General features: G+C 36.4%; 1 long non-coding RNA gene across 1 annotated transcript; it reads left to right on the forward strand.

Moving 5' to 3' along the window:
• Nucleotides 1–337: 337 nt before the first annotated feature.
• Nucleotides 338–11,232, forward strand: LOC144222052 (uncharacterized). The gene is made up of 4 exons (XR_013332271.1): nt 338–430; nt 5,209–5,374; nt 10,789–10,843; nt 11,055–11,232. It is a non-coding gene; the product is annotated as an uncharacterized LOC144222052 (long non-coding RNA).
• The last annotated feature ends 9,389 nt before the right edge of the window (nt 11,233–20,621 follow it).

The following is a 20,621-nucleotide window of genomic DNA, read 5'->3' on the forward strand; positions in this document are numbered from 1 at the left end:
TAGTGAGATAACCTTTTATGGTTTTCTAAAATGCCTTGGTTACTATGAAATCTGGGTTTTACTTAATACACTGTCCACTTCACTCATATACACAATCTAGTTGGAAGGTTCTTCCTGGTTCTTTTCTCTCTCTCTGTCTCTCTCTCTCTCTCTCTATTTATTTATTTATTTTACATTAAAAAGTAAATTCCATTCTAACATAACATGGTCACTAATTATGTCTGAATTTCTCAATCTGCAGATGACCCTTGGGGTCTAGATAGTGAAAAGTTGCTGCTTTCAGAGCTGGGCTTCTCACCATGTGTCTATTTTATATTTCTCTCCCACCCAGTAATTTCTGCAGAATCACTGAAGTTCCTGCTTGTTCCTCTTTGGACACCACCCCCCATCTTTGACATTCTCTTCCTGGTGACTCCACAGGAAACTGTAGGTAAGAACAAACTCTTACATTTAAGTTTATAATATGCTTTGAGTGGATTTTAGTGGATGATGTGGGAGAAGCTCTAAATTTCTCATCACCATTTGCTGAAAAGATGATCCTTCCCCCCACCCCCATTGAGAGGTCTATGAAAAGTAGAACAAAGTTGGAAGAGGCCCACTTCTTCATTTCGGAACTTTCCATAAAGATACAGTAATCACAATGTGTGGTGCTAGCATAAGGGTGGACCTGCAGATCAGCAGAACAGAGTTAAGAGTCCAGAAATAAACTCTCACTTTTATGGTGAGTGGATTATTGACAAGAGGGACAAAGCCACTCAATGATTCTTTTCTATTTAAGGAGATAGTATGGCTCTGCTGATCCTGGGGCGACTAGACCTGGAATTAAAAGCAAAAGTAATGCTGATATTTTCAGATCCCAAATCTGCAGTTTCCACCCTACTATAGTCTATGAAATTAGAGCTTCATGTTCCAGAGTGTTAGGTCAAATTATTTTTTGAAAGACATAAACTCTACTTTATAAGAAGGAATGACAACTAAATACAATGTAGGATCCTGGCCAAGAGAAAGAACAATAGAGAAAAAGCAAATTCAATATAAATAATGTCTGTAGTTTAGTAGTAGTGAATCAATGCTAATTATCCATATATTACTCTATGAAATGTTAACATTAAAGCCAACTAGGTGAAGTGAGGACTCTCTGTACTATTTTTGCAGCTTTTCTGTAAGTGAAAATTATTTGAAAAATTAAAAGAATCTTTTAAATACCTTCTTTAATGGTTTCGAAGTACCTAAGCAGCCTATGGTTAACTGACTGCCCCAGATCTCATTTTCCATGGTTATTACACGGATGAAGTCAGTGTCTTTTCTGATGATTTTCCTATCACGATATTCTACTTCCTGCCTCTTTGTGACCTGGTATAAGGCCGACATGTTGGGAGTTATTGCATTTCTCTGTGTACTTGTATAACTTGTAGTTAAATTAACTTGTACAGTGGTGAGATGATTGCTTTCTTGTAGTCTAAAGCAACAGGTGACCCACAGACGTGGTTCACATTAAGAATAAAATGCGACAAAAATTGGTAATTTTTAATAGTAATTGAAACTTGTAATAATAAATATTAATGCCAGCATTCATTTAAACAGGCTACTAGATTAAGAGGTTTTATTTAAACGTCAGTCATCCTTCTGTTATTCACCTTTGCTTAGTCTTAGCATTGTCTCTATTTAGGCCTGAGTGGCTATATTGGATATTATTCTTTTGGAATCTACTGTGTTTGCAACTGTGCAGTACAGTATAATAAGATGTCATGGATCATTATCCTGTTCTGGAAGTTTTTTGTGGCATTCCCACAAAACAGGACTTTTGGTTTGCTTTTCTGTTCATCTTGCTTAGTCTGTTAGCTAAAGAAACGATGTCGTTTACCTTTTTTGACCTCCTTTGTTTACTCATTAAAAAAAATTCTTTTAACGTCTATTTTTGAGAGAGAGAGCGTGCATACACACACACGTGTGCACGAGAAGGGAAAAGGCAGAGAGAGAAGGAGACACAGAGTCCGAAGCAGGCTCCAGGCTCTGAGCTGTCAGCACAGAGCCCAACACAGGGCTCAAACCCACATGCCATGAGATCATGACCTGAGCCAAAGTTGAATGGTTAACGGACTGAGCCACCCAGGTGCCCCTCTGGTTTATGTGTTTAAAATAAAACATATCAGAGAGGAGGTGGGCAGGGACATGAGTAAAATAGGTGAAGAGGATTAATAATACACTTAGCAGGATGAGCATTGGATAATGATGTATAAAGACTATTGAAACGCTGTACTGTATGTCTGAAACTAATATAATACTGTATGTTAGCTATGCTGGAATTGAAATAAAAGACTTAATTTAAAAAAACACATAACAGATCAGGAGCAGACTTTTTGTATCCTCACCTAACTTCTTTACTCTTACTATTAGAATAATGGAAGAAATAATTAAGATCTTTTTCTAGTCATCAATTTTCTGATACACAGCCTCTCTTTTGAAACTAACACTTGGATTACTACAGATTTTTATAGGCAAGGTTTATGCATGAAACCATTCTCTCCTGGCTCTCTTAGTAATAAAGTTAGCTGACTTTTTAGCTCATAGCCAAACCAGGTTCTGATTCAAGCTACTGTCAGTTGTAATTTAAGCCCATTAGAATATAACTTTTAATCCTAAGTTTTTAAATAAGGATGTAAAGGTAATTCTCACAATAGTCTTAAGAAAGATCAGTGATATCTTCTGGGCCTTTAGTTCTTTCCTACAAAATGAAGTTGGTAATTCTCTCACTTAATTACCAAAGTTCTGTGAAAAGCAAATAGTCATCTGCAGGAACGTGATGTAATAAGAGTATTAACACCGAATAGTGACAGTTAACCAGGCACCTCTGATTAGGTGCCTTGAAATTTAATGTCACTTGAGGGAAATCTATGGCCCTTCTATGTCTCCTAACATTACTAAAAATGAGAAGGTGGTTTGGGGAGATAGATTTATATTCAGAATCTTTTAAAGCTGTCCTCAAGGAGCAGGGCAAGGCTGGGGCAAAGCGCTCTACAGAGTCTTTGAGGAAGTTGTTTCATCCATACGCCTCCTTTGAGGAGGTTGTGTCATATCTTCTTTTAATTTCTTACCATCTTTCCCCTCTCAGTTTTTCATGTTCATTTATTTATTTTGAGAGAGACAGTGCAAGCACGCATGAGTGGGGCAAGGACAGAGAGAGAATGGGAGAGAGACAGAGAATCCCAAGCAGGCTCTGCACTGTTGGCACAGAACCATACATGCTTCTTGATCTCACGGACCACAAGATCATGATGTGAGCTGAAATCAAGAGTCGGACACTTAATTGACTGAGCCACCCAGGCGCCCCTCTTACTCTGTTATGGTGCTAATTTTACTCTGCAATGTGATCCAGTAATTTGAATTCCTCTTTACAGTTTGCAAACTCTTTTTGGAAGAGAATTTTCCTTATTCATCTTTAGAACTTATTTAATTCATAGCACACTACTCTGCATGCCATAGGTGCTTAGTAAATATTGGGTGAATTCAAATAAAGAAAAACAGTCTTTAAGTTTTAGCATTTCCCTTAACAAATCATTTTTTAAAAATCTGAAAGGTGTGCGTGTGTGTGTATGTGTGTGTGTGTGTGTGTGTGTGTGTGTGTGTGTGTGGAAACAGTATATACACAAGCTGTGTGAGGAGACTGTACCCTATGTTATTCGAGGCAGTATGATTCAGGATGGTAGTTCTCAACCAGGGGTGATTTTGCTCCCCCAAGGAGGCACTTGACAATGTCTGGGGACATTTTTTGTTGTCTTGAGCTGTGGAGTATATAGCACTGCTCCTAGCATGTAAGGGGAAGAGACCAGGGATGCTGCTAAATGCTCTGGAATGTACAAGACCAATGATTACCTGGCCCAAAATGTTAACAGTGCCAATGCCAAGAAACTCTGGTATAGACAAAACCCACCTGGGGTCAATAGGATAAAATAGAGATTTTATTATGACATCACCCTTCACCAAATAATTGCAAAATTATTTATTATGTTCTTGCTTCTTATTTTAAGTATGTATTTTCTCACTTGCTCTCCTCTTCCACATAATGGTACTCTAGTGGAAATGAAAATCTTTGCCTTTAAAGTTAGAGTAGAAGGATTACCCGGAATAGCTTCCTTTCAAGGAATGGCATCCTCTCTGTGACCTTACCAGAAAGATTGCTGGGCACACTTCTTATATAGCCTTATACCTAGGTTGGATGAACAGTTTCTGCCTTTTGGGAAGGCAAATTTATTCTACATCTTTTCCTCTGCTGCTTTTTTTAGGGGGGGGAGGGGTGCTGGGGAATGATTGTATTTACTCCAAAACTGTGGGATAAAAGTTAACATAATAAAAGTAACATTTGAAAAGAGAGTCTGACATCCAAAACACAATTTCAAAGGTGAAAATCAGAAATAGCATCCACATTAGCACTGTGGTCAAATTAACTTGAGTTAAGGATTTCAGTTATTCTGTACGATTTATTATTTTAAATTTATAGAGCATTCTCTTACATGGGTTTGAAAAGTGACTAGGGCAATTGAGATTATGGTATCAGGGATTTGGTGATCATCTAATCCTTAATGTCATGGCACAATTAGGCTGAGGAATCCTGGCTTGGAACCTGGAAGTCATAAATTATTCTTATAATATTCTTGGTTTTCCTTATACTCTGGACCTAGGATAACCCAGGACAAAGCCAAACGTCTTGAGCTGTTTACTAGTGCAAATCTTGAGATATTCCTCAGCCAGTTAACCAACCAATAATCAGCTCAAAGTTATCCCTCTACCATGAATAGAACAAGTTGTGAGTATTGAGGGCCTAAAACTCATTTTGGTGAAACATTCAGGCCATTTGATGTCACTCTTAGATAATAATCTACTTGTGCTTGTTGACACACTGCAGCCCTCCATCCTCCGAGTTCTGCCTCTAACCTATAACATGTGTTTACAATAGTTTTATGAACAATAGTACAATAGTTACTATAGTAATATGAACAATTTGCCTATGAGCTGAAATATACAGTACGATACCCATTATTATAAATCTACCAGTACTGTAAGCCCAATTCATGGTTTTTAATGTGAATGGCTTACCTACTTCTTTTTTCTTTCCACCTCTGAATTTTTGTCTGTTTTCTTCTGTGGTGAAGAAGAAGTTTCACAGCTCAGCAAAGTCTTACGACTTTTTTTTTTTTTTTTAATAAACAGTCTCTAAAACACAGCTCATCTAGCTCTAGGACATCAAGCAAGTGACCCAGGACTTGTTATTTTTCTGCTCAGTTTCTGTGTAGCTAAGGCAAGAACTTTTTCTTGGCCTCTACTCAGTGATATGCAAAGACCTGAAGCTTCTAAAGTGAAAGAGAAAACAGAGAAGGTAAGCTTTTGTTTCACAAAGAAATCCCAGCAAGTTACCTAGGGATACATTATTAATCAGCTTCTCTTGTTGACAGTACAGGATCACTTTGTTCATATTTATCATGTCTGTTGGTAAAAAGGGGAGGGGGGAGGAGATTGAATAACATCAGTACTCTTACAATCGTTCTCTGTCTCTGCTTTCTGCTTGGAAAATTGTTCAGTGCATGGCTGTTTTGGTGATTGCGGTACACAAACATCTGTGGAGGACAGTTTACCATGTTTGTTTCTGCAGAGCTCCCTAGCAAATCACATGTACATCATCAACTCTCAGATGACTCCTAAAGATGTCCTCTAACTACTGAACACATATCAGGGAAATGAGGTATAATTTATATCCTGATATAGAAAGAAAAAAAAGTGAAAGAAATTTGACTTGCTCAAAGTTTCTCATTAACTTTCTAGAGCTTCTGTAGTTGTTTCCTGGTTCTGTCAGGAAAGTCCATGTTTTGCAAGTACTTTGAGTCTAGAAACATTGTATCTTGCTAATGATATCCAAAAAATCCCCACTGTGTGATCTAATTTTCCATATATTGTTCCGTATAGAATTTCTAAGATATGGGTGATGCTTTGAGGACAGATCTACTCTTTATTACCAAGAGGCTGAGTTCTGATAAGTTGCCTCCAGAAAGATTCCATGATCTTGGCTCATAATTGCCAGGTGCTGTGGCAAAGGACAATGAGAGGCACCTTGTTTAAAATTTACGAAGAATTTTAAGGTGGCAACAGTGAGGCATTAAACCAAGTATGGGACCCTCTGTGACTACTTAGACTGTACAACCATGACTGTATGCATGTCCATGAAGGTTACTTGGAAATGATACCCAGCGTCTGTTCTGCACAAGGAAAGCCCTGTACATAATTTTTTTAAATTATAAAATTCTCCATATTACTTCCTAATGCATCTGATGGTATTTTTCTTTTTTTGTATCGAAGAATGGTTGTAAAGCCCCACTTATCCCATTTTTTTTGGTAATTTTATGTAGGTATAGTGGAAGTAAACAAAAGTACATATATTCTGAGTGCAAGATTTAGCAGTTCTCAACATTTACATCCACCCAAAAGACCATTACCACCATAACGGTAACAAACATGTTTATCATCCTCTAAAGCTTCTTTGTGCCCTTTTGAAATCCATCTTTTCTTCTCTACACACTGTCCCCTGACAAACACTGATGGGCTTTCTGTCACTGTAGATTAGTTTGAATTTTCTGCAAGCACAGAATATGTATGTTTGTCTAGCTTTTTTCCCTCAGCATAATGATTTGGAAGTTCATTCATATTGCTACATGTATCAATATCTCATTCCTTTTTATTGCTGAGAAGTAGTCCTTTCAGTAAACTGTTTATTCACCACATGTTAATTAATAGACATTCATGTTTTCTCTGATGTTTAGCACCTATGTGTAAAGCTGCTATGAATACCCATTCTTGTATAAAATATGATTTTTAAAAATTTTCTTGGGTCAATACCCAACATAGGAATAGTTGAGTTACCTAGTAGTTAAGTGTTTACATTTTTAAGAAAGTGCCAAATTGTTTCCTAAAGTGCTGTTTCATTTTACATTCCCACCAGCAATGTGTGAAGGTTCTAGTGGTTACATATACTCAAACACTTGATATTGTCTGAGAAGACCAACTCATGCAATGTTTAAACCTCTTCTAATATTACCTTAAATTTATTTATAGAGAATTTCTCAGAGAATTGAGTTTTATTTCCAAAATTTTATTATGAAAAGTTTCCGGCAGAAAAGTTGAAAAAATTGTACAGCAAACACTATATATTAATATATATATAATGTATGTGTATATATATATACCACCTAAATCTGATGATTATTATTTTGCTATGTTTCCTTTATTACATATCTATACACCTGAATCTCCATCTATATAGTCACCACCCAATTTTAAAGAATAAAAGAATATGTATGTGTAGTGGGGAATGACACAGGGCTCAGGCACAGATTGTCATCCAATGAAAGTTATGTATTCTTCTAAGAATTTTGCTTACAGCTGATATTTCCTTGTTGGGTTAAAAAAAAATAAATCTAGAACAGAATTTAGAGATAATGTAGTTCTCACCACCATATTTTCTTCCTTATATGAATCAGGAAACTATGGCCAAATCAAATGATTTGTGCAAGATATTTAGAAGGTTAATCATGAATCAGATTTTATGTTGTCTAGATCAACATTCTGTGCACAATTCTGCATCTTCTCACAATATTAATTATTCATGTTTTAAATGAATAAACTGTGTTTCTAGTACTGAATTATAAAAAATATTTTACAGTTCATTTATGAAGATTCAATTCTGTATCATAATTATATACAAAATCATGCATTTTTAAAATTGAAAGGAAGATCTTAGTATCTTCTACATTTTGTTCCAACCCTAGTGCCCATTTGAAACCTGACTCTTAAGTGGGTGGGTTAGTACTTTGAAATAATGTTTAAGTCAATTCAGTTATTTTTCCTAATTTTATTTATTTGGAATGAAACATTAAGTATATAAATGGTCCATAGTTTTTTGCTCCCTTTTTTTCTCCTTTTATGCATCTTGGGGACATTTATCTTCATGTCAGCAACCCCATCAGGGAGATTTTCAGATAAAGGGAGAGGAAATGGAACTCAGAGTAGTCCCATTTTATTTGTTAATAAGAAGGAGGTTGAAAGTAATGGTTAAATTGGATTTTTAAGCTATCAGTGGATGTAATTTATTCCATCATGCCGGGTCCCCATTTGCCTTCTCTTTATTGCAGGTAATTGAGAATTAGTCACGTTTGTTATTTTTAGCCCTCCCTGATTTTGTCTGGAAATGGAAATGAAATTACAAAAACAGGTAAAGAAAAGCTATCAAAACTATTTTTAAAATCAACCTCATGATTCAGTTAGCCAGGAAACATTAGGAGACTTGGAAAAGGATTGTTTTAAGATAAAAACCAGGTGGGTTTTGTTTGAGCTGATTATTTATTTAAATAACCAAGATTGAGTCGAATCACCAAGAAGATATTCTTGCCACACATCCTTAAGGGTGTTGGTGCTTATGAAGAGAGCATGGGACATTTATTTCATTTATTTTATTACTAAAGCTTGATTTGAGGAAATGACCTTTTGAAGCTTCGGAATAGGACATTTACCTTAGTTTCTTCTCCTTCACCCTTGAAATTTTACCCACTAATGTAAACTGTTTTTTTAGAAAAAACATTCCAGATGCATTTTAAAATTTGATGGCCAGTAGACAGTTTAATCTGAAACAACAAAAAAAATGACCGATTTTTATTTCCAAGTACCTCACAATAGAAAGGAGAACTCCTGGTGCTCTTTCTTTGTAAGGATTTAAATTCATGTACAGTCTGTTAATTTGAAGGGCATTTGAAGTTTGAATTATAATGTATCAGTCATCCTTGAAAACTCAGGCAATTAATATACATAAATACAAAATTCCCTAAACAATATTTTTGTCCACACTTCATTTATATATGCTTATAGGAATTACTCATGCTAAACTGCAATTCATCAAATCCCCGGTAACAAAACAAATCATCCTGTCATTTTATACTCAAAAATGTCCATACTAACTTTTTTCAAAATGCAGGTATGGCATTTGATTGCAAATGTTTAGTGATGCCAGGATTCTCATCTTAGTAGAGAGAAGGAAAAATGTCCTATTTTCAGAATTACTGCGCCAGTTAACAAAGTTATTATTAACATCATAAATTACTGTTACTTTTGTTAAAATGACTTTCTGGCATCCTGGCACATTTAACACATCTACCAAGTGGATGTTATTTGTATATCACCCTAAATATCAGTATCACACTTTTAAATACGTATACTTACAATAATGGCAATGTCTTGTGCTCTGTTGTAGATCTTACTGGCTTTGTACACAAATAATCATGTGGCAGTCCTTTATCACTGAAAATAAATAGAAAGAATTTCTCAATAAGTAACTTTAAAGAACAATGTCTTTTACACACCACAGCAATTTACAAATGATTTGGCAAGGTATTTGGAAGAACTGAATGCCAGTATTTTTATCCATTCTACTTTTGAATTTTTATTTTAAAACCATCAGATTGTGTTTTTTAATCTTTCTAATTTTTCCTTTCATTGTATTTATTCATGTCCCTCTGAGCACACAGAAATTTGTAAGAATTTTAATGGAAAATTATTCATTTGGATAAGCATGGGAAATAACCAAATCATGTTAATGATTTAAAAAGTACATATTTTATAATTGACAATGGTAAAAAGTTAATGTTTATAATTAATTTGATAAAGAAATGACTAGGGGTTATGAATGCCTAGGAATGAAGAAGGTAAGTGGTATATGCCACAAATAAATTATAATGGGACAGAGAACAAGAAATGTTAAATTTGGAGAGATTTTACTTTGAAGTATATCTTTGAAGTATATCTTTACTTTGAAGTATATCTTTTATCTTTGAAGATATCAACAGAAAGTCATCACTCTCAGCTCTGTAAGCACTTCACTGTGGGACTCTCTCCTATTCCCAAATCAGGATAGAAAGAGTGGGCTCAGGGGTCTGGCTGTCTCAGTTGGTAGAGTTGTGAGTTCGAGCCCTGCACTAGGTATAGGGATTTCCTTTGTGGGGGGGAGGTGGGGAGTGGTGTACAGATTTCTTAAAAAAAGAGAGAGACAATGGTTATATTTAGAAAGTCATGTGGTTTTCTTTCTACCTGAGGCAAAGTCAGACGCTCAACCGACTAAGCCACATAGGTGCTTCAAAAGTCATGTGATTTTCAAGAGTAGGAGCTGATTATAGTCTTTCCTCAAAATAAAAAGTGGGTTCTCACTCATGAATATTAGACTCCTAATATTAAGAAAAAGTTACTAATATAAAGAAAAAGTTGTACAAGGTCAGACTCAGTATACATGTTCTGACAGATAATCACACAGCATAGTTGAAATCAGAGCATTCTTCAAAATTATAAGATAATCACAAACTAATCACAAACTTCTGGATTTGGACCTCTGCTTAACCCCTCTCCCCTTGACTCTAGGACCTACAAACATTTCAGTTATTTTTTTCTTTGATTTAAACCACATGTTTCTTGTGATCTTAGAATCTTATGAACTTTTGTTGGGTATTTGATTACTATTTTTTTCTACTTTGGAATTTTGAGTTTCTGTCTACAGAAACTTGTACGTATCCATTTGATTAGAACTCTACACTTTTCATTTAGAAATCACAGGACCCATTGCTGCCGGAAGAATCACCAAGGTCAGAAAAGTGTCATATTTCTGGGCTGTGTGTAAAATTATGACAACTGCTGACATGCTAATAAGCAGATCCTGTGGCCTCTTCTGATTCATTTTTACTTTCCTCCCTTCCATGATTCTAGGAAGCAATACCATCCCGGCACTTCAGCTCAAGACCCCTCAATTTTACACAGCATGGTAATTATTTCTTTTTCCCAGAATTTCACAGACTTTTTTGTCATTTGGGGCTGGGTGTAGAATCACTTCTTCTGGGAGTCCTGCCCAACAATCTGATCTGTTTCCCAAGCTCTCTCTGTTCTTTCATCCTTATTGCTGTCACTGCTTCGTATTTTATTACTCATTATTTCTTAATTTGTTTATTTGCCTTCTTCCTCCACTGGAACACAAGAGCCGTGACCTGAGGGCCCAGATCTGTCTTGGTCACTGCTGCGGGAGCACAGTGCCTGTCATAGAGAAGACTCAGGAAATGTTGGTTGAATGGCAGACTGGATATTGACAAAATGGAGGTCTGTCTGCAATTACTGATGCTAGGCATCTCTCTAAATAAATAAAACAATCACAATTAAGATGGTGCCTTAATTTTGTCTAACTGAAAACATGGGATTATAAAGACTTTAAAGCATTTTAGAAAGAATGTTAAATGTTTAACAATATTCTAGATATAGCGAATTTGTTAAAAAATATTAATAATTGATCATTATAATTGTGTCCTTGATTTTGAATTTTGTTTTTGAACATCATCAGTATGATTATAGTCTGGTGAAAATGAAAACGTTTCTTTGTGCTTTTAATGGTGTTGTAATTTAAAGGTACATACATTCCTTGATCACCTTGGAGATGATTTTTTCAATCATCATCGGTGGTTATGTCTGAAGGTTTTATTTCTTTTTTTCTGCTGCTGCTAACAGAATGTGCCCTTGACTTTGCTCTCTTCTGAAATGATACTTTTGTTCCTGTCCAGAAATCAAAAATAGCATGTGAGCATTACATCATACATAACTTTTTCCACCAAAACATTTGAGGATAACTTGGATTCATTTATTAGAGTTTTATTTTTTTCCAAATCTTGTAACACCCTAGTGTTCTACAGTAACTAACCTTACACTGAATGCCAGAGGACATTCACTAAGCTCTTATTTAAAATCTATTTATGATGTATTTTAAATATTCAGTAGAGACTTCTTAAACATGCAGCCTTAGGTTATTGAAAATGGATTTCCTAAAACCAAGAGATTGGATATTAATATCAGGCATTTGTATAAAACAAATTTTGCTAATCTATTATATGAAGGGATGATTATGATGATCCTATATTGTTTGTCAGCCCAGTTATATTGTTTTATATTAGTAATTGCTATCTATAGACCACCCATTTCATTTTATGCTTTGTTTTCATCTTTAACTTATGTTTGATTCATGTTTCTGAATGAATGAAGATTATTCATTAATATAGAAACTTCAGGCATTTCTGCTTTACCATTCCAGTGTAATTATTTATAGCAAATGTGTTTAAAAAGAAATTCTTAAAATTCTGAAATTATAGTTTGAGAAACTAGTATGTACCTGCTTTGGGTATTATAGCCATCCTTTTGGTACTGCTGCATAAAAAAGGATTTATATTGACATTTGTGGTTCTAAACGAGTGGGAATTTTGTCACTTGGGAGACATTTGGTAATGTTTAGAGACATTTTGGTTATCACAACTGGAGTGTGCTAATGGCATCTAGTGAGTAGAAGCCAGGGTAGTACTAACCATCCCGTAACACACAGAACAGCCCTCCACAACAAAGAATTATCTGGTTCAAAATATAAATAGTGCTAAGATTGAGAAACACTAGTTTACACAAAGTTTTAAAAATTGGTTTACTTCAGCTAAAAGGGATGCTTACTTAATGTGAGTATTTAAAGTTCTTCAAAAAGGCTAAGATGCTAAAAAAAAAAAGTTTTCTCTGAGGAAACCATGAATACTAGGGATAAGAAGAAATGAGGTCATAGGTAATGGAAGAAAACATTGTGTTGGCTTTTGTGGTCCATTCTAAGAAATTTGGCTTTGGGGCACCTGGGTGGCTCAGTTGTTTTAGCTTCCAACTCTTGATTTCAGCTCAGGTCATGATCTCACGGTTTATGAGTTTGAGTCCCACATTGGGCTCTGTGCTGATAGTGTGGAGCCTGCTTAGGATTCAGTGTGGAGCCAGTTTAGGACTTTCTCTTCTTCTCTCTCTGCCCCTTCCCCACTCATGCTCTCTCTCTCTCTCTCAAAATAAATAAGTAAACTTAAAAACAGAGAGAAATTTGCCTTTTACTGTGCACAAGATAAGAACTCATTATATGATATTGAGCAGAGGAGAAGCATAATCTAGTTATGTTTTCACAGGATCATTTGGCTGCCACGGTAGACATAACGCTAAAGCTATTCTCCAAGGTTCCCTTCCCCTCATTTGTCAAGTAGACACTAATCTAGGTACTAATGTGAAGGGACTGTGCCAATGTAGTTAAGATCACAGACTTTAAGGTAGTAAGATCATCATAGATGATCCAATCTGATCGCTAAAGACCTTAAAGCAGAGACATTTCTACATCTAACATTAGTCAGAGGGATGTGGCAGAAGAGGGAAGGAGGCGGAGGAGAGATTCAGTGTATGGGGGACATGCCACCCACTACTGATAGCTTTGAAGGTGGAAAAAAGGCCACAAACCAAGGTGTATGGGCAGCTTCTGGAAGCTGAGAGCCATAACCAACCAAAAACCAGAAAGGAGACAGGAATCTCAGGTCTACACTTCATAGAACTGAATTCCACCATCAGCCTGATCAACCTGTGGAAGCATGCTTCTCCCTAACGCCACTAGAAAAGAACACAGCTGGGGCTCCTGGGTGGCTTAGTCTGTTGAGCGTCCGACTTTCGCTTAGGTCATGATCTCGCGGTTCGTGGGTTCGAGCCCCGCGTCGGGCTCTGTGGTGACTGCCAGCTCAGAGCCTGGAACCTGCTTCGGATTTGTGTCTCCCTCTCTCTCCTAGAAATAAAAAAATCCTCCCCTGCTCACGCTGTCTCTCTCTCTCCTAGAAATAAATAAAACATTAAAAAAACAAAAAGAACACAGCCCTGCTTATGCCTTGACTTTGTCTAAACAAAGAACCAGCTGAGCCACACTGTGCTTGGACTTTGGACCAGGGACACTGTAAGATAATAAACAGTTGTTTTAAGCCACTAATTTTGTGGTAATTTGTTTCGGCTACAATAGTAAACAAATACGCTTGCTCTGCTGAGAATTATAGATTCTAGGAAAGCAAGGGTAAAAACAGAAACAACTGGGAATGCCTCTCAGTAACCTGAAAAAGAGATGATGGTAATGTAGAGCAAGGTGGTGGTGGTGATAATGATGAATAGCATTTGAATTCTGAATATGTCTTGACTATGGGACCAATAGAATTTTCCTGACGAATTGGATATGTGTTATGAAAGAACTAGAGAATACAAGGAAAATACCAAAGGTTTTGTGTGAACACCTGGACGGATGCGGTTGTCATGAACTAAACCAGATAAGACTGAGCAGATTTTAAGGGAAAAATTGAGATGTTGGTTTTGTATAAGTTGGGTTTATGATTCTTGTTAAGAGTTTATTTAAAGTATTTAGCAGTAGGGAAAGCAAATATTTGACACATGTGCCTCCTCGACCTTTTCCACTGCTCATGGATCACCTCATACTTGTCAGCTGATTCAAGACATTAATTTCATCAGAATCCTTCCGAGCTCAGCATTCAAGGCAGCGCTCTCAAAAGAGAGATGTCATAACTCAAGATGAAACCATTTGCCATCCTTATTGTTCTAGTGTCTTTTGAATCACACAACAGGTATATAAAACAAATACTTCCTGTATATCACTCAATAATTTAGCAAAAGGTCAGTGTACTGCATTTATCATAGAAATATGTAGCTCTGAATTATAGATATCTTCAGTGATGATGAACATTTTTTTTAATGTAAAATACTTTGTATCCTCACACACTCCTTTAGCCAAAATATATTTCTTTTACTCTTGATTAAAAAAATAATAAAAGGCACTATGTACAGTTTCAGGAAACATTTTTAACTCACCCCTTTGTAGCCATGCAGACATATAACTTTATCTTTGTTTATTTTGTGATCATGCAGAGGACTGGGTTTGAGGCTTCCTGGAGGTAAACACCCATGCATTATTTTATTCCTAAAATAAACATGCAAGTTAGAGTCAGTGAGATGAGATCAAGAGATACTTTTGGCAAAGCCTCAGGCTGGGAGATGTTTAGTAAGGGTGACTTTTCTGGACTTACTGATCAACTCATAGCAGTAACGCTTGGGTTGGTGACACTGCTGCTTTGTTTTGGATAAGCGACGATGGAGGCCTTCCAGCCATGTCAGTTTTCAGATAGTCTGAACCTATCACTTCTTATTGTTGGAAAACTGTATTTAGCCCACCACATCCTCTGGATCCAATATTGTCTGCCTCTTTGGTACAGTTTCATACTACCCCACATATGCCACGCAGCATCACTGTGCATAGTTTATGGTTACAAGATGATACTTGGCCACATTGAAGCTGGGGAACAATGACCAATCTGTAGCCATGCATTATTGATTGTTTTGTTTGTCTTTAAGACTAAGTGGGCATAGGGCCCAGAAGAGCTGACCAGGATCACCACAATATTCTGTTGGTGGTGGAAGTCACCCTCTCACAGCCCATGGTTGTGGACATACCTGGATATTCATACATTAGGGCATACGGACACACAAAAATGTTCACAAGTACACACACACATATGCACACACACATATACTTATGCCCTCCCACAATGCCATTAAGTCTTTTCCCTGATTTCCCATACCATATCATTCAAATGACAAAAAACAACACTCTGTCTTTAGGAAGGGTAGATGGCTGCTATCAGGACTTTGTCCTTCTTGAATTTGAGTCACTCTGCTTATTCCCGGGGAGGACCGATTGCCATGACCATCTTTTCAGAAAAGCTGCCTTTCTTCTCCTGGCCCTCGAGAATCATAGCATCTTCTGCGCTTTCCAGACAGTCTGTTCATGCAATATGGACTTTCAATTATCTTTATTATTTTGGCAGCTTGTGCATCTAAAGAATAAACTCCTGAATAGCAGAAAATATGGAACAATCTCAAGTTAATGGTACCTAATAAATATTCCTTGAATGAATCAAGCTATTAAATAAACAGCACTTTTCTTATTATGATAGTATAATAGCAAAGAATCAAAGACTCACTAATTTCCTCTTACTGAAGGCTCAAATGCCTTTGACACATTGGTTGACTTTTGCTGAATCTGAGTCTGGTAGACATGCATAGAAACGTTAAGGCTGGTTTGGCTAATAACATCAAGAACCCTAGAAGTCTTAAGAAATAGAACTCTTGTCTTCCATAGAAATTGTATAAAATATATTTTGCAATAAAAGATTCTCCTTTTGGCTATCATAAAGACCAAACGATCCTCAATAAATCAAGCTTGGCAAAAGCTTATTTAATTTGGTACGCTTGGAAGTTAACCAAACTAATTTATAAGTGTCACTCATCCTTTTGTTAATTCATTTCACTGACAGGCTTTGAAAAGAATGTAGGGACATTTCCTCACTGGGTCACCTGTGGGCCATACTTAGCACTAATTAGAAAGATGGCTCACCACAAGTGAGATATTAAAGCATAGAGGCAAAGCTCTTACTTCAAGATATCCTCATTTATTTCTTCTCAGCCATGCCATGCTGACAGATCATTATGTGTCCAGTACCACCATTTTGCCATTTGGTACTGAAGTCAATGGCAATTGAAACATCAATTGCAATTATAGTAAACAGCATCCTCATTTCACGTGGATTTCCTTTTTATCATTTCAGAGGAATGGAATGTAGATAAATACTGTGATGAGAGTGGAGATGAGACAGATATTATTATATTATATATAGAAAAGCCCAGTGCAGAAACTGTGGACTGCTTTATGATGACTATTTACTAGTTTGAAGATAATGAAAGTTTTCCTCAACCAAAGACTGAATAATTTTAGAGTCTACACACAAACCTTTAATAAAGTTTATTAGCGGATGTGGGGTATATTTGACTACTGACTCTATTAGTCATGATTCACTTTGCTGGTTTATTTGGCTGAAAATAAAATATGCCCCAAAAGGACTGCCTGTGTAGTAATGTGGGTTTTTTGGTAAAATATTTATTGCTTTAATCAAAATAATTGTATATCTTCTTGGTTCATTTAGAAAAAAATACACAAGTATTCAGAGCTGTCAGGATATTTAGTTAGATTCATTCACTCATACAAAAATATTGCACACCTACTATGTGTTACTGTATTAAGCATGGAGGCTATAGAAGACAAAAAAACCTACCCTCTTAGAGTATATATAAATTTTAGTCTGTAAAGACAGAAAATCAATGAAAAGGAATAAGCAAGTTTGTGAAGTACTAGATCATGATGCATACTATGGAGAGAAATAAAACAGAGAATGGAGTTGGAGTAATGAAGGATATGCTCCTTAAATAGAGTCATCAGGGAATGTTTCATTGAAAATTTTACATTTAAGTGAATACCTTGCATTTGGCAACTGAATAACATTTGGGTGAAGAGTTCAGTAACAGAGTGCAAGGCCCTTGTCTGGGATGAGCACAGTAGATTGCAGGAGGCTGGAAGGCCAGAGCAAAGTGAACAAAGAGAGGACAGAAGAAGGGAAGTCAGAGGAGAAATAAGGGTTCAATCTGATTAAGCCTTGTAGGTCAGGGTAATGATGAGAATTTACTCTGGGTAAGGTGGGAGCTATTAGAAGTTTTTCAGCCAGAGGAATGGTATAACCTGACTCTTAGGTTAACAGGAGCACAGATAGGTTGAGCGTAGACACAGGGTAAGAGCAGAAGCAGGAAGATCTGCCTTCCATCCATTTGCTTATCAATTAATTAATTAATACAGAAATAGATATCCAGCACTTTCAGTGATTCTGTCTAGAAAAAGAAAAGGAGTTTCCTGAGACTCAACTCTTTTATGGAATTCCAATAATTTTTATAATGCATAGGAAATTCCTTTAAAAAAATTTTTTTACAAAAAAGGACTTGAATTTTTTTTTCAATGTTTACCTGTTTTTAAGAGAGACAGAGTGCAAGCAAATGAGGAACAGAGAGAGAGGGAGACACAGAATCCAAAGCAGACTCCAGCCTCAGCTGTCAGCACAGACCCCAACGCGGGGCTCAAACTCACCACCCTCGAGATCATGATCCAAGCTGAGGTCAGACACTGAACGGACTGAACCACCCAGATGCCTCTACAAAAGGGATTTGAATTTCATGAGTGAACAGATCCTAGAAAAGATGCTTTTATTTCTAATAAATGAAGAATTCCCTGTCCACATTAAGTGTAACACATTCGGTTCTGGTTAGAATGACTGATCTGGAGAAAATGAAACTAGGAAACAAACCAAAAAAAAAAAGAAGCCTCCCAAGAGTTAGTGTTTCATTGGTGATTATTGAAGAGGAAGAACACTGGGATTAGTCATCATGTATTACATTTTTATAAATATGCTTATACTAAGACTAACATGTTATTTATATATGATTTCTTAGAATTTTGTTTTGTTTTGTTTTAATATTTTTATTTATTTCTAGGAGAGAGAGAGAGACAGCGTGAGTAGGGGAGGGTCAGAGAGAGAGGGAGTCACAGACTCCGAAATAGGCTCCAGGCTCTGAGCTGGCAGTCAGCACAGAGCCCGACGCGGGGCTCGAACCCACGAGATCATGACCTAAGCGAAAGTCGGACGCTTAACTGACTAAGCCACCCAGGCACCCCTGACTTCTTAGAATTTTGGAAATAAGGACAGCTAGGCTGTGATACCTGATCCAAAAGAATGGCAATGAGTCGGTTCAGGAAGTAACAAGTGGGTTCAGGGGGCAGGTTATCAAAAATTACTCTGAGAACATTCAGATGACTTTTAAACTTCATCATTAATGAAAAAAATGTTATTTATGTACTTTATGAAATATAAGAAAATAGAGTGATGCTCCATTTTGTAGACTCATTTCTGTTCAGTACTCTGTTTCATCTGTCTATTAAAGACTTTAGGATTGATTATGCTGTTTTTCCATGTTCTTTTCACTGAGTATTAAAATAATCTTTTGCTTTGTTGGATAAAAGTAATATGTAAAGATCTTTGTACATAATTTTCACTTCAGTTAATTTTAAGATTCCAAATAACACATGTTACTTTGATTTGAAGATTCCTTTTTATGAGCTGCTCTGTATTTTTAACAATTCCTCAACTTAATTTTACTAGTGACTACCACCCTGTATCTAACATGCTGCTTTGGGAAGACATAAAAGCATTACTAAAAGCACTATTGGGAGCAATTTGACAAAACCCTTAGAGGCATAATGGATTTTGCTAATATTTTCTAGAGCTACATTTTATAATTACTAGATCCAAATTCTGTTTTTTTTTCCCAGAGTCATATGGATATTCATATGTGAAGTACTAAAAATATGTTAAAATTCAGTTTACCAACTATTAGTGAAATAATTTACTGGCATAGGGGGGAGGGTTGAAACTCCTGAAGAAAATGAATTCTAGATTTCCTTTGATGTAAATTTCCACAGTGGCAATGTTTCCAATATTTGCATCGCTGTCATAAAGCACTATCGGAAGCTGATTTGTTTTATGACCTGTATTTCCTTATGCTTTTTGAATTTATTGTTCACAGTGGGAGAGCTCATTCTCTGTTTTTGCAGTCTCTTCTCCAATTCCTAATTTTTACCTCAATCTTTTCCAGCTCAGGAAATGGCATTGCCTTTGCCCAGCTGCTCAAGTAAGGAATGTGGAAGTCATCTCCATTTCCTTCCTTTCCTCTACCTAACCCTCACCTCCTTCAAATCCCTCAGGTTGACTCATCAATGAAGGTTCAAATTTCATATTGTAAATCTGTCCTTTTTTTTCCACTTTCAAAACACCACCCTTTCCTGAACTCTATCCTTTCTTAGCTGGATGAAGGTGTTAGCTATTGCAGTCTAATTGATTTTTCTTCTTCCTGCATTCACCACCCCCAACAAAACAAAACTAAACTAAACTAAACTAAACTAAGCTAAACAACTAAACTAAACTAAACTAAATAACACAACCCAACTCTACCTAAGAATTTTTCTCTACACATTAGCACTGGACCAGAAGGGTTAACCCAAATAAGATCATTGTTCTGACCTGCACAACATTCCCATTTGAAGCTTCTTTACTTTTTATTTAGAGCTTCTTTCTAGTGCTCTTATGTAGAACTTTCTGAAGTTTTCAATCTCATGTGCATTAAGTACAGTTATGCCACATAATATCACTTTAAGACTGAGAGTAAAAGCAGCTCTAGCCAGGGTGGAGAAGTGGAGATGTAGACGAGACAGTGCCCAGAGATCACATCAATTTCTAGAAATAAGTAACTTCCATTTTAATGTTCAGAAAAGGGTCCATTTGTTTCCATAGCTTGATTTTTATGTGACCTTCTTTGGCTTCCTTCTCAATACAACATTCAGGCATACAGGAACTTCATTAATGTTCATTAATTTCCCCAGCGATGTGGAGGTGTTGATTGGAGAAAAATGGTAGGAAAAAGAATACACTGAGTAGGAGAGAAGTCTGCATGGGTCCACACGATAGAGAGAGCTTTGAGTGGTGAGGATATAGTAGTCATCATGTATAGCATTTTGTTCAGGGGTGAGAGGAACTGAGTATTTCTGAGTCCTGAGTCATAAAGGGAGAGCTTTTGTGCCATACTAAAAAGTTGGGATTTTGTCTTGAAAGACTGTGGGGAGGCATTGAAGGATTTTATTATGTTTACCGTTGATTTTCAAAGTCTGGTGGGTTTGATTTTTCTACAAAGTTTGAGAACAAAACTTTCCAATGCTCCACTTGGAAATACAAGTTGAATAC

Source organism: Crocuta crocuta, unplaced genomic scaffold, assembly GCF_008692635.1.
Source record: "Crocuta crocuta isolate KB4526 unplaced genomic scaffold, BGI_CrCroc_1.0 scaffold376, whole genome shotgun sequence".
Taxonomy (NCBI): domain Eukaryota; kingdom Metazoa; phylum Chordata; class Mammalia; order Carnivora; family Hyaenidae; genus Crocuta; species Crocuta crocuta.